Here is a 15,744-nt window from a genome sequence, read left to right as displayed (position 1 = left end):
AGACGAAGGAAAAGTGGCCACTGTGAGCCTGACAGTGCTCACGGTTTAGTGGGGACATCACAAATGTGTATTTATAAATGCAGTCAGCCTGCCTTATCTGTGGTTTCTAGATCTTTAAATTCAACCAACTATGGATTGAACATTTTTGACCAAAGAAAAAAGAATATTGTTTGGCCTGGTGTGGTGTCACATGCCTTTAATCCAAGTTCCAGGACAGCCAGGATCACATAGAGAAACCCTGTCTCAAAACAAACAAACAAACAAATAAATAAATAAATAAATAAATAAGATTAAAAAAAATAAAAAGAATATTGTTGCAGTGCAACTGTTTCCAGAGTACTTAGTACTAAGAACCTGTGACCTCGTGGTGATCCAGAGCCCGTGCAAGGATATAAATAGGTCATTAGCACTCTGTGGTTTGATATGAAGACTCGAGCATCAATGGGTAGAGGAGGTCAGAACCAATACCCATGGGTACTTATAGACAAATAGAAATAAATAGAGGAAAAGAGAGCTTGAGAGGAGGGTGCTTGGGAGACCTGAGCCAGCTCCTGAGCAGATCATCTTGGGGGTACCTGAGTTATCTGCTTTAATGTTATAAAGCACCCAAAGAAATGAACAGCTCATGGATAGTTCTTAGTTGACAATCCCTTTGGCAAAAAGGAATGCATAGAATGGTCCATTGGGGCTGGGGATTGTGGACCAAGGAGTTTCCTAAGCTGGGCGAGAGGAAGGATGGTGGTGGGAAAGATGCTGGAGATGCATTGGGATAGCATCTTTGACTGGCTGCAGTAGATGGGCCCAAGGTGAGGCAGTGGATGAGTTAGGATGCTGGGGCAATGGCCAGTAGCAGTGCAGATTTATCCGTTTGGGTAAAGAGACTTCCCAAGCCTCCCCGAGAGAGGGGGTGAGAAGCACGGCTTTGATTTTCCTTTTCCAATCTCCATCATGCCTGCGTAGATGAATGTGGCTAGCATTAATCCTTAAGAGTCATCAAAAGGTAACCCCCACCCCCACCCCAGCTCCTCTACCCCAGAGCATCAGGAGCTGTTTGGAAGAACATGAAAAACTCACCAGGATGTTCAAACAAAACAGTTCAAAGGAATCACTGAGTGTTTCTCGGGCTGGAGAAGGGCCAAAGGTATCATGTTCCTCCAAGTGGTTCTTTGTATGAATAGCAATGCCTCAGAGGTCCAGAAGTGTGTGTGTTGGGGTGGGGCTAGCTAATGAATATTCGGGAGGAAATAGAGGTCAATATCACTTGTCCTATGCTCTCGCTCCCCCCCCCTTAATCCTTGTTCCTCCTGATGATGACTGTGGCTGAAAGCTAACTTTTCCTCAAGTGTCCCGATCTTTATCAATGTCGTTGTGCCTTGCTGTTTATAGAGAAGCATTTTCAATGTGTTAGGTGTGCCTGAAAGAGCGTACCTGCTCACATCTGTGGAGGTCATGCCATCCACGCGCATAAACTCTCCAGGTCAAAATGTGCTCTTGTGGCAGAGGATGCTCCTTTGAGTCCCCGTTCATCAGAGATTATTACAAAAACCTCACAGAGGGTTTGCTGATTCGTTTAATGCATGCAGCACACAGGCTTCAGAACCAGGCTCAAGTCCATCAAATGCTTAAGAGTTACCTAGTGTGCTGTGTGGAGGATCTCAAGATAAACGTGTATCCAGGAGGGACAGGGTATGTCATAATCACCTTGTGATGTCTGCCATGTGAAGGGAAGGGGTACGGTGTGAGGTAGCCTGGCTACAGGGCTGAAGCCAAGCACCCAGATCTGAGGGCTGTCCATGTGCTTCCTGTCCCTTTCTTTATCCCTCTGATACAGCCTCCTTTCATCTTGCCCTTGTCCTCTTCCGAATGCACACTTCTTTCTCCAGAGATCTTTTTTTATCTTCTCCTTCATCATAGTTCAGGACAGAGAGATAGGTTTCCTCTGTTTCTGTCTGCTTTATCCTAAAAAGATACCTGGGCTTGTCTGTGCGGCTCTCCCTTCTTCCTGCCTCTTTCATTTGGACTTGGGATCTTCTCCATCATTTCGTTCCTTTGAGGATTTTATTTCTTCTCCTCCTCCTTGGGATTTTCCCCCACTGCTCTTCTCTGTGCTATTTCTGGCATTTGATTTTGGTTACCTTAAAAGGTATCCTTCATTACATGGTAACTCTCCCTAGGTGGCCCTATACCTACTGGAACTTTTGAATCTTGTTTTCTTCCAGCCAGCTGTTGCCCATGTCCCATGTACATGTTCCCAAACCAAAATCCCATTCAAGCCCATTTTGTTACTCAGAGAGTCTACCTTTGCAGCTACTAAATATCAGCCAGTAGCCGCACAGTGCACCTTGGTTATCACATATTTACAAGGAATTTGCCACTTGTCTTTTTTATTCAAGTATAGTTACAAGTTAAGAAGGATGTTATTTCACTCGGTTTACCCAACGATGTGATCTCTGTACAGTAGACTCAAAAAAAAAAAAAAGTAGCATAGTCAAGTATGTTTGGGAAACTGGAGACGTTACGCCTCCTGGTGAACTTCTCATTGTTCATAGACATTTTAGATCTCTCAAGAGCCCAGTGGCAAATAAATCTAACAGTTTTTAAGTTAAATCATGCTCCAAATTTATTGGAACTAATACCTCTGAAAAGTCATTGGAAACCCTGATCTATATCGCTCAGCCATAGTAACTGGGAATTTGTGATCTCTGCCACTTCTTTTTATCAATTGTATTCTCTCCCTTGCAACCAGAGTACCTTTTTCAGCAAGGTCAGATCGGATCTATTGTGTAATTCACGTGATCTGTGTCCATCGTTATGAATGTGGTGGGGCCAGCTTTTATGTTCACGGCTCAGTTGTGGCCCCTACTTGCTCTTCAGTTTATCTACATATTTGCTGCATGTGGATTATCTTTGAGCACGCCCGTATCCATTCAGCTCTGTCTTCCTCCTCTGGGTCTTTAAGGTGGTGAGCCACCAGTATGTGCTCCAAAGCTGCCCCGAGCTGTGCTCGCCAGGAATCATCGTCTCCATTTGCAACGCACTGTTTCTGCTTCCGGCAGGGAAACCTGGAGTGTGGGAGCAGAAAGAACTGGAGTCCTTGTGTAAGTAGAGAAGGGAGAGTCTGTGGTTCTAGGGCCCTGGCTGTATTTGTTCATCGTCTTTGGGACAGAGTTGTAAGCCATCGACGCCGTGGGTGATATTTTTCAGGTTTTCTTCTAATCTCCAGGAATAGCAACAGATCTTTAGGTATTACCAAAGTATAGCATTGAACGACATCAAGTCAAATAGAAAGCAGTTTCTCCATTTCCACGTCTTCACCTACCCACTCCTCTGGTCAGAACAAGGAGGGTTTTTGTTTTGAATTGGTGCTCAATAGCCTCTGGCCCCTCCTCAGGGCCCAGACTTGGCTCCTCCTGTGGCCTATGGGAGCAGTTGGCGGTCACTCTGCTCAGACTCCCTGCAGCTACTCTTCTTCATGGCTGCTGCTGCTGGGCCTTTTTGCCAACAGGGAAATGAGTTTCCCTTTTTAGAGAAATATGTTAATATTTCAAGGCTGAATTAACTTAAAGAAAATGAATCACGTGCATAATAACACAGGCTAAAGGGTGATCCCACTGACAGGAACGAATGTGGAGGTCTAGCGATGGCAAGCTGGCAAGCACCCCTGAGCGGGTGATATTGTCCAAAGTCACTCCTTCTTGGGAGTTTTGCACTGTGAATGTTTCTGCTCTCACAATTTGGGAAGGTTAAACACCGGGGTCTTTAAATAATGTTTCTGCAGGAGAACATTTGAATAAGAGCCCCGTATTTCTCTCACTTACCTGAAGCTACACTCCTCTGCGTAAAACTCAAGATTCCACTTGGCAAGTCCACTGGCCAAGACCGGCCACAGAGGGTAGATCCCATTGTTGCCGTGGATCAGAAATCTCAGTCAGATCCTCCCCTACGTTTTCAAGAGACTGGGTAGGTAAAGTGTCTTGGCCGAGAACCCTCGCCATACCACTAATCCTTTTCCAGTGGCATCCGGTCAGTCTGTGTCTGTGTTTAGAAATAAAAGAGAAAGCGCAGTGACTTTCAGGCCATTTTTCTCCTGTGGAATATGCTCTCTGCAGCAATAGCACAGAGTAGAAGAGTAGGGCTCTAGTGACCAGCTTATGCAAAGAGAGGGAGATCTGCTGAGTCACCAGCACAATTAGCCGGCGACAGAGCAGCTTGCTTCTTCCCGTTGTTGGCCTCGTGTATCATTTTCTCCACGGTGGCACGTCCCTTCTCATTTTAACCAAATGTTTTCTGTGTCCAGAGCCTGGGAATGGCTTGTGTGGAAGCAGAGTAACTTTTCTGCTTCCCTCAGTTGAATGTGAAAAGAGGCTGAGGGTGAGGATATGTGTCTGTTTTTCTTCTGTGGAATCTGCCCATCTGTCCAGCCAGCACTACAGCGGCGAAGCACATATACTCAGCTTTGGGACTTCGTGCAAACATCCTGATAAAAGGCCTCAGTAATGAACACCAGAGTGCTGTATAAGACAATAACCAGATTATAATCTGTGTCCCTGAAGGGACAGACATGCTGCCATAGTGGAGTTCTGAGAGTACAGGTGACTCAGATCCCCAGTGATGCCCTTGATGTGTAGAATGTTCACACAAATGTCCAAAGGACAAGGAAGGAAGAAAGTCATGGGGGAAATGTCCCAGGAAGAGAAAAGAGCAAGTGCAAAGGCTTTGAGACCAGAAGTAGTCAGCAGAAAGGAAAACAGTGCCACTGGGTGTTATCCAATAAACATCCCTAAGGAAAGTCCGAAGAACACAGCAAGGCCAGACATCTTGGGGCTTTCTGGACCACAAGAAGGATGGCTTATTCTAAGCCTCTGGCAAAAGCTTGGGGAGGTTTTAGGCCAGGGAGCAGAAGATTGGATTGCTATCTTAAAACCTAGAACATCTGAAAAAATCAGAGTAAACTTAGAATCACAGCGATGTTGGTTTGCATATACATAGTAAGCACACACTGCTGGCCAGGCATTGGTGTGAAAGTGGAGGGTCATAACGTTACCAAAGTTGTTAGGGTCAGAGCTTGTATCCTGACAGCCGTAACAAGGTATGTTCAGCCACCTGACCTCAGCAGGACAATCAAACAGCAAAAAGGAGAGGAAAAGATGTATTCAGTGTGGGTACACTGGGCAGAGAGACAAAGAGACTTAATGACCCCCAATATGCCTTCCTAATATGAGGGCCAGAGTTATGGATAAATAAGCAGCCCTGGTCATTTCCTGGGTTCCATTCTCTGCAAAATGCTCTGACATATCAGAATTGTGTGAACTCTTTCCCTGGGGAACAGCCTCCTTTTCTGGCTGGAACTAGGCTTCTCCTTTCTCCTCTCCCAGCATGAGATTCCCAGGAAAATTCTAATATCTTAGGAACCCTTGTTTCAGTAGTCTGATAGTCAGAAGGAAGACCTAAGTGTTTCTGGAAGTTACCATTTCTGCCAAGGTGGGTGCCGTAAGAGTTGACCTTTGGCATTGTAGAACCTTGCAGCAGAGCAAATGGGGAAGCACGTGCTGGGATGGGAGGGCGAATTGTTCGGGAGCCACCGTGGCTTTTTAGGACTTGAACCCACACTGGAAAAAGACAAGGTCTCCTGAGACCAATTCCTTCCCTGCCTGCTGCCTCCACGCCCCCTCCTGCACAGTCTTGAAGGCATTTAGACGGAAGATGCTGTGTAGTGGAAATTCAGGCACCGTTTCTCTCGATTTTTTTCTCAGAGTTAATCAAATTACAAACGGTAAAAGACAATATTAACCTTGAAATTTATTCTGCAGAATCCCAGAAGCCATGTGAGTGTAGAAGCGGTAAAATGATAACCACCAAATTCAGGATTCTCAGACACTGCCCTGCCTCTCAAGACAGAGCCCAAGCCAGGGGCCCAGAGGTAGCAGAAGAGCTGTTTGTGTGTCAGCTGGAAGGGCAAGGTTAGCCAGCTGGGGAAATGGCCAATGGCACTAAAGATGGGGAAAGGATTGTGTACTAAGAGCAGGCCTTGGGCAGGGGACTCTAAATTCTGCCTCTAATCCCATCAGCAATTACCCAAGCTGTCAATCATCAATGTGACGCCACACTTCCTAGCTTCTCCAAGCCCTGATAAGCAGTGTTTCAAACCCCTTCCACCTCAGCTACTCTTCAATTCTCTCATCCGGCTGAGGAGAGAGTCATGGGGAGGAGTATGAGGCAGTTAATAGAACCTACGCCTAAGACTGAGTGGGCAGGAAGTGGCTGGATGTGGCGGTCAGATGTTGAAACAACCTCCAATTGCGAAAAAAACATCCGTGCAAGCCCCAATTTCTTGAACACTGTAATAGTGAGTCGATGGGAAACTGAGGATGCACTTTATAAATTTTTGTTATTTAATAACCAGAAACGGAATAGGCAGGAATGCTGTGAGGCTATTTACCTGTAACCATGAGATTCAGGCCAGAAGCTCTAACCCAGTGGTTCTCACCCTTCCCAAGGCTGCACCCCTTTAATACAGTGCTTCATGTTGTAGTGACCCCCCCAACTGTAGAACTGTTTCCATTGCTATTTCATAGCTGGAATTTTGCTGCTGTTATGAATCATAATGTAAATACCTGTTTTCCGACACTCTTCGGTGACCCCTGTGAAGGGTCATTTGACCCCTGAGGGAGTCGAGACCCACAGGTTGAGAAATGCTGCTCTAACCCTAACCCCGTATTAGTAATAAGACAAGGGCCACTTGGTATAGAGTCAGCGGTAAATGGAACGGCATGCTGATGTCATGGATAGGAACCCGGAGTCGGGGGTCACAGAACCAAATTCCTTCCTCACATAGGTAACCTTGAGCTAACAGCCTAACTCACAGTGTCTTACTACACTCATGAAAATTAATCAATAGTCTTTAGATACTGGCAATTCCATAGACATTATTTTGCTCTTACAATCTTGGCTTTAATGCTACTCAAGGAAGGAAGGGGAGATGGGAGTAGAAGGTGGCCTAGGTCTAAAACAGTAACCATTAACTGCTGTGCCCATTTGTTGATGGGAATACTGAGACCCACTGAGGTTCTATGAGTTAGTCAAAATGGCCCTGATAATAAATAGCCGGGCAAAACCAAACATGAAATGGTGCTTCTCACTATCTTTTCTACCTGGCATTCCTGAAATACTGAGGCATTTTAAACAGGTTTGAGCCTTTCGAAAGACTATAAAAGGTTCTTTGCCTCTTCCTTTCCACGGATTCAGCTGTCTGAACAGTGGTGATCCAGCTGCCACTCACACAGTGCAGGTTTCCAGGTCAGTGCCTCCGGCAGGTGAACTCAACACACGCGCATCAGCACGGTTTCGGTCTTCAAAGATGAACAGGAGATACCATAAGGCGCTCTGCCCGCCCTGAGAGAGCCCTACATATGACGGGGCCACCCTTTTGGAAACCATGACAGTCACAAATGCTCCACCATTTCTTTAAAACCAGTGCCAGGCATAAAACTAGGAGGTGCCATCTGGTCAACAGACAGACCCAGCCTTCAATCCTGCCTTCACCATTCACCAGCTGGGTAGCCTCAGGCAAGTAGATGTTCCTCCCTTTTCCTCCAGTTCTCCAAACTGGACAGGCGTGCAACCTACATGTGGGATTGTTGAAACCGATACCATCAGGTTGTCTGTGAAAAGGGTAAGCATCAGCCTATTCAGGAAGTAGTGCTAGCCAAAAATCCCACCATGCATTCACTAAGTACCCCAAGATTATACTAAATCCATGGGCTGGGGCGATGGCTCCACTTGAAAAGGACTTGCTACAAAAACTCAAGTTCATTCTCCAACATTCATGTAAAAAGTGGGGCTCAGTAGTGCCCAGATGTAGTTCCAGAGCCGGGAAGGTAGTCACAGCAAAATCCTGGGGGCTCACTGCCTGCCTAATTGACAAGCGTCAGGTCCCATCCACAGACCCTGTCTCGAAAATTAAGGTGATGGCTCCTGAAGAACCATACCTGAGAATGATCTTTGACCTCTACACTCAAGCACACGCATGGATGCATGTGCACACTAACACAGGTGAACACACACTCCTGAAAATGGGTACACACATAAGAAATCAGTTCCCTCCCATGAAATAGAAACAAGCTCAGAGAAATCAAGAGACATTACCCAGTCTTCCAGACACCCCTGAAAAGTAAGGAGATATGAGCACCCTTGGAACGGGGGGCTCTTCCAGCAGAAGGGGGACACATAGGGTGGGGCTTGGTCCAATGGCACAAGAGTGGTTTCTCAAAGGCAAGAGGAGTCCAGAGTGCAATGTCTTCCCGTGTCTTACAGTTACAACCCCTTAGGTCTTGCTTGGAGTCCCACACTCCCAGGAGCAGGTCTTCACCCTTCTACTTACTCACCGTCCTTCTCATCAGAGCCAGTGGGGAAGAACTTAGAATTCAGCAACCAAGCTGGTTCTGTCCATGCGTTCCTAAGGTGCTGCTTTGATTTGTTTGCCTGTGTGGTGCTCTAGACCTCGCCCGATGTTGATCAAAGTGGAGTCTCTAAGGAAACCAGAATATCTCGGCTCATGCCAGCACTCTAAGTGTTTGAGAGTCCTGGGCCTTCCATGCTTCAATCCTTAGATCTTCAGAGTGCCCTGGGAAGACCTTAAAGACTCTCTCACTCCATTTCCTTGCTTCCAGCTCAGAGTACTTGGGGCCCAGGCAGTCTTAAGAGATAAATCTTCAGCTCTGGCATGACAGCAATGTTCTGCTGGAAAAATCCGCTTGGTTCTGATCCCACTTTTGCTCCTAATATTGTTGTATTAGGTGAGCTGTGGAATCCGTCTGAAACTCAGTTCCTAAGACCCATGGCACTGGCCCGAGAGGCTGGCTGGTGGCCTTGAACATAATGACTAAGCAAAGCACCTTGTATCAGCATATGAAAAGTCAGGCTTTACCACAGTCAGTGGGCACAGGAGAGGAAGGCAAACCACACAGCCTTAAGCAGGTGTCACTAAAGAAAAAGAGATCTTTGGTCTCTCAACCAGATAACCTTTGGTTTTCCTGTTTAGAGTGGTATATATGTAAACTCTTTGTACCTAGAAAATCTGTGCGTGAGGATGCCTTTGTACAAGACCTACCATGGAAACATGGTCAAGAAAGCTTGACTGATAAGAGAATGAAGCCTTGATAGCATGTGGGAAAAGATGATGTGATGGGCTGGACAGACACCCTCTTCTGAGGACCAGTGACCATTAAACTAACAGGCGTCAATCTCAGCACTTAGATCAATGCTCACCCTCCACAAGAACAGGACAAGCTAAAAAGTAAACACATTTAACCAAAACCTCTGCACTTGGGTGATGGGGTGTTTACTCAACAGAAAGGGCATGGTTGGAGTCTCATTGTTGCTGCTCTCATTACTGAGGGTGGAAACCAGGGCCTTGCACATGCTCAGAGGTGCTCTATCTCTAAGCTGTTTTCCTTAGCTAAGACAGCTTCTCATCAAGTGGCTCTATCTGTCCTTAGATTCCACTCTGAGGCCACAGTCAGTCTTGAACTTGAGAGCCTCCAATCTCTGTTTACCAAGTTGTTGGGATTACAAAACCGATCGGGCTCAGCCAAGCATCACTTTTCAAGTAAGGAATACTTATATACACAAGCACATACTTGCAGTGCACATACACACACACTCATGCACACACACTCATGCACATACACACTCACGCACATGCACCCATACTCATACATATACACATACACACGTATGCACATACATGCACACACTCATGCACATATACACTCATGCACATACATATACACATGCATATATACGCACACACTCATGCACATACACACACTCATATGCACACACACCAAAGAACAACCATATGCAACACAAACTAAGTCTGAAAATCTAAAAATAATCTTGACACTTAGCTACAGGGTAGCAATCTAATCAAGTTTTTATTGTTTGGGAAATCTGTCCCCTGAATAGAGAAAGAAAAATTTTAAAGGGAACGCTTGTTTTTACTTTATGCAGAGTATAATAAGTCTGCTGTATCAAGATTTGAGGCCTCAGTAGAAAAGAATTAGGTACAGGGTCCTAATCTTGCAATAGGATTTCCCACTGTGATCCCCCAGTGTGGTTTTCTGATGTGATCTCCCAGTCTGATATCTCCGTGTTGTCTCGTCCTCTGATCTCCTGTTCTAACCCTGCAGCCTGACCTCTCAATTCCACCCTGCCAGGGCCACCACCTTCTCTCCTCTCTGCTGCGCTGACACATATATGCTGTTTCCAAGTAAGGGCAGCATTAAGTGCTATCCTGTTAGCCAAACGTAACACAACATGGGACCCTAGAGAATGTGTCTCTCTCCTTCTTACTTTCCTGTTTAAAGAGATCCCAAAGCAGAACCATCTCAGTCATCCCAACCCTTGAAAATGGAAACCTCTGGAAGAGCTGGCTGATGCCCTGTGGCCATCTGTGATCAGGACTCATGCCATGAGTCTACTGTGTGCTGACTCCACCAGGATGGTGAATCAGGGCATGAATCAGACTGTGGAAGAGGGGTACATACTGCTGCCATTCAGCAGACGCTCCTTTGACCACTCAGCGGGTCCTTCCCTCAGCTACCCACTGCACCTGGGGGTTAGCTTTTATATCGTACATCATGTCCTAAAGGGGACACAGAGAATGAGGAACAAAGGCAAAAGTCCTGCCATTAGGGTACCTATTAATCAGTCCTATGGGACATGCAATAGAGAGAGAAACTTGAGTACAGGTATACCAGAGTTTGGCTTTGACCGTGTAGTTATGACTTCGTCTTATCTTTGGACGATCTGATAATCAAATGTTGTTTCAAGGTCTTCTCTGAGCTCGTACGTGCTCAGGTATCATGTAATCATACAAAAAACCATTAGAACCACTAAACAGGATAATACCCATAAAGAAGACATATCATTCCGATTAATGTTAGTATCTCAATATTCATGCTCAAATACAGATAAGCACTCAGATTCTTATCGGGGTCAAAATATCCTGTGCTTACTTCATGTTTTCTTTTAGCTTATAAAATTATTACTATGTCTAGATATGTATTATCAAGATTAATATTTGTAATGATTTATGAAACTATTTTGTGATAAGTTTAATAGTTAGGTAAAAGAGTATGTTAGTTTGATAATGTTAGGAAGACGATCACCTCCATGTTCAGCAAAGAAACGTTAATCAAATTTAAATAACACCGGAAAGAAAAGTAAAGATTAGATGTTATCCCGGATCTACTTTTTGTACACCCATTAGACAATTTTGTGTTCATTCATCACAGTGGTAGAAGGCTCACTGCCATCTGTTCCTATCTAGAAAGGAGAAAAACTTAACAACTTCTCATCAACACAGGGGTCAGAAATTTCCAAAACTGGATGAAACTGTGTCATTTCTGCATCAAACCCACATCCAAGTAAACCTCTTTTTAGGTCTGCCATAGAGACACCATGGGAATATTCAGCTTACCATGCTAAACAAATGTATTGTTTCTACGCTGTGATGTTAATGCTTGCATTTCAGGGCCTGGGGATATAACTCATCTGATTAAGTTCCTGCTGAATAGCCAGGAAACCTAAGTTCATTTACCAGTGTTCACTCAAAACAAACAAACAAAAAACAAGCACTGTAGAGCAAGCCTGTCCTCTGAGAGCTGGAGTGACAGAGACAGAAAGATCCCTGGGACTCACTGGCTAGCCACTGTAGCCAATCAACAAGCTCCAAGTTCAGTAAGAGATAGTGTCTCAAATGATGATGATGATGATGATGATGATGATGGTGATAACATAGAGCTAAATTGAGAAAACCATCTAGGTCTGACCACTGGGCCTCTGCGTGTACTTATACACCAACACATACACACACAAGTGCATACACAGCAAAAAAAAAAGTGCACATGCCTATGCACGTCAGAACTAGTAAAAAAAAATTACATTGGAATACTTAAATTGTTGATCATTTTATTCTACTCTTTTTTTTTTTTTTTATTGAGAATAAGAAAAAAAAGTTTCCGCCTCCTCCCAGCCTCCCATTTCCCTCCCCCTCCCCCCCTCTTCTCCCCCTCCCCCCTCTCTTCTCCCCCTCCCCCCACTCCTCTCCCCATCCCTCTCCTATCCAAAGAGCAGTCATGGTTCCCTGTCCTGTGGAAAGTCCAAGGTCCTCCCCCCTCCCTCCATGTCTAGGAAGGTTAACATCCAAACTGGCTAGGCTCCCACCAAGCCAGAACATGAAGTAGGATCAAAACCCCTTGCCATTGACCTTGGCTTCTCATCAGTCCTCATTGTTCGCCATGATCAGAGAGTCCGGTTTTATCCCATGCTGTTCCAGTCACAGTCCAGCTGGCTTTGGTGAGCTCCCAATAGATCAGCCCCACTGTCTCAGTGGGTGGGTGCACCCCCCGTGGTCCTGACATCAGTGTTTCGGTTTCTCAGGAAATTCGGGATCAACCTACCCCTGGACCCAGCAATACCACTCTTGGGAATATACCCAAGAGATGCCCTATCATATGACAAAAGCATTTGTTCAACTATGTTCATAGCAGCATTATTTGTAATAGCCAGAACCTGGAAACAACCTAGATGCCCTTCAATGGAAGAATGGATGAAGAAAGTGTGGAATATATACACATTAGAGTATTATGCTGCGGTAAAAAACAATGACTTCTCGAATTTTGCATGCAAATGGATGGAAATAGAAAACACTATCCTGAGCGAGGTAACCCAGACCCAAAAAGATGAACATGGGATGTATTCACTCATAATTGGTTTCTAGCCATAAATAAAGGTCACGGAGTGTATACCTGGTGAACCTAAAGAAACTAAAGAAGAAGGTGAACCCAAGAAAACATATAGTTATCCTCTTGGCTAAGGGAAGTAGATAAAATTACCGGGGACAAAATTGGGATCTTGGGGGTGGGGTGGGTTGGGGATAAGGGGGGACAGGGAGAGAAAAGTAAGAAGGGGAGGATTGGGGGAACTTGAGGAAACAGGAAGATTGGGATATTCTACTCTTATATCCACAAAAATTTGTTTGAGGACACAAATTCTCATCTTTTGCCATACTTGGCCATGTAGCCAAAACACGAGTGCAGGATGAAGAAAAGACAATGTTCTTCTGAGGAGACTTGCAAAACCATAAAGAAACCATCTGAATTTAGGGAGTGAGAAAGGAGGCCAGAGCTGTAACTATTGAAGTCAGGATAACACAAGGAGAAATCAGCGATGAGGACAGCATGGCTGCAGTTACGATTTTTCTTTGAGCCACCAACAAGTTCCCAAATAAAGACCCAGAGACCTAGTATTAGCTATGAATGCTTGGCCTTAGCTTAGGCTTATCCCACTAGCCCTTTTAATTTAACATGTCTCTATTCATCTATGTTTTGCCTCAGGGCTTTTTACTTTTCTTTCTTTCTTTCTTTCTTTCTTTCTTTCTTTCTTTCTTTCTTTCTTTCTTCATGCCCTACTTTTCCACTTCCTCCAAATCTGGCTGGCTGGTCCCTAGCATCTCCCTGCTGTCTCTTTTTCTTTCTTCCCTGAGCCTAAATTCTTCCTCCTCCTTACTCTTCCTGCCCAGAAGGCCCACCTATACCTCTCCCTTGCTATTGGATGTTCAGCTTTTTACTAGACCAATCAGGTGCCTTAGGCAGGCAAGGTACAACAGCAACATACCTTTACATCATGAAACAAACACACCAGACCTCTACATGGTTAAACAAATATAACACATCTTTGCGTAGCTAAACAAATATTCAGCAACACATGGTAGGAAGAGAAAAATCCTACAGTCAGCAAACAGGCCATAAAACAGTGTTTGGGATTTGGAGGGGCAGAAGAAAAGCCAGCTTGGCTAGACTGCAGTGAAGAAATGCAGAGGAATATAAAGCAATAAGACTGGCCAGAACTGGACTCCCAGGGTCAGGGGTCACAGGAAGAAGTTTGCATTTGGTTTAAGAATATCCATACTAGATTCACCTGCTTATAACTTCATTCTAGCAGCCCGTGGTTGTCATCAAGTGACAGTGGCAGTAACCACAGTGACAGAGGAATGAAGGGAACAGATTCAAAATCTTTGGGGCAGAGTGGCCACACTGGCCTGTACTCACTGTTCTTGTAAGCATAACACCAAGTACTGAGCAGTCTGCACTGAATAGCACCTTGCTCATCTCCTGGATGTTTATAGCCACGGTTGCCACCAATCTCTTCCTCCACCTCTTGACCATATGTAAGTGGCAATGCCATCATCTTGGTAGATGACCTCAAGTGAGTTGACATCAGGGCAGAGTCTTGTACACCCATAGAGGTAAGTCATGGGTGTGCAGCTGGGCTCTCCGGCAGAGTCTTGCATCCCACCCCTTCAAAGAGTACTGCTCAGCCCCGCCAAATGCGTTCTTTCCCCACGTCACCACACATTATTTATAGCATCTCACATGCTGACATTGTGATATTGATGCCAAACTCAAAGAGAAAAAAATAGATATTCTCTACCCCTGTCTGCCGTCATTTCCTATTTGACTTGTAAGATTGGTTATAGCAGGCTTTCTTGGATGGCCAGCCCCCAAATCATGACATAGATACTTATTATTGATTATGAATTCTGGACCTTCGCTTAAGCCTGTTTCTAGCTAGCTTTCTTTAAAACTTACACCAACCCATTTGCATCCATCTATGTGCTGCCCTGAAGCTCATTTACCTTCTCTATCCTGCTTTCCTGCTTCCTCGGTATCTGGCTGGCTGGGCCCCAGGCTGGTGCCAGCTGGCTGGCTCTCCTTTTCTCTCTGCCCACCAGCCCCACCTCTGTCTAGCTTTTGGCCATTCAGCTTTTTATTAAATCAATCAGTCTCCTTAGGCAGGCAAGGTGAAACAGCAATACATCTTTACATAGTTAAACAAATGCAACAGAAACAAAATGTATCACATCTTTACATAAAAGATCATTCTGCAACACAAATGCACAAATGTAACATAACACATATTTACATAGTTAAACAAATATTCTATTCTATAACAGCAGATTGCATTGTGCCCAAAGTAAAGCTTGCAGCTGATAGAGAAAAGTGTTAGGAAAACACCAAAGAGGGTCGGCTCTCCACAGCAGACATCGCTGCTGCTCCTCGGGCCTTACATGAGGATGACACTAAATTACGTGCAAATGAATCAAGCCGGACTGCAGTTTTACAGTGGAATTTGGGCCCTTGATTCTCCTAACCGCTGAAGGGAAAGTCTGTATTTTAGACAAAAACTTCAAACCATGCTTGTTTTCTACCTGCCCCGTGTAAGGCAGCATGCTTGGTCTTCACAACAGTTTTTAGAGAAATGATTTGATGTTATGTTTTTTTTAACCAAATATATTGATATTTTGTTCTTGCGAAGTGGGGGAAACATAAAGAGAATTCAATATTGCCCATGATCCCCAGATCCAGCAAGCATTGCTCTAAATATTTGATGATGTTTTCCAGTGTGCTTTGCTGTGTCTCTAGCTGTGCTCATGTTTTATCCACCCATAGATGCACGCAGGTTGTGGACGGTGTTGTAACGGAGCCTTACACTCAGCTGTGGTGGTGACCGCACATAGCTCATAGAGATGGTATTGCTAGTCCTTTGCTAGTCATTTCTTACACGCTGAGAAGTCAGGCCATTGACGAACTCCTCCGGGATAACCTGGACTTTCTAGACTGTGCTCTGAGTCTGACATCTTAGGACAAGCTGGGGACATTCGGTCACTTGGTTTGAATG

General features: G+C 44.9%; 1 protein-coding gene across 27 annotated transcripts in view; it reads left to right on the top strand.

Moving 5' to 3' along the window:
* Positions 1–15,744, top strand: part of Cadps (calcium dependent secretion activator) — a 436,391-nt gene that overhangs the window by 206,784 nt on the left and 213,863 nt on the right. The window lies entirely within an intron of this gene.

Source organism: Alexandromys fortis, unplaced genomic scaffold (genome assembly GCF_014885135.2).
Source record: "Alexandromys fortis isolate MF-2015 unplaced genomic scaffold, M_Fortis_MF-2015_v1.1 scaffold_123, whole genome shotgun sequence".
NCBI classification, from domain to species: domain Eukaryota; kingdom Metazoa; phylum Chordata; class Mammalia; order Rodentia; family Cricetidae; genus Alexandromys; species Alexandromys fortis.
Note: the sequence above shows the minus strand (reverse complement) of the source record. Positions and strands in the feature narration are given on the sequence as shown.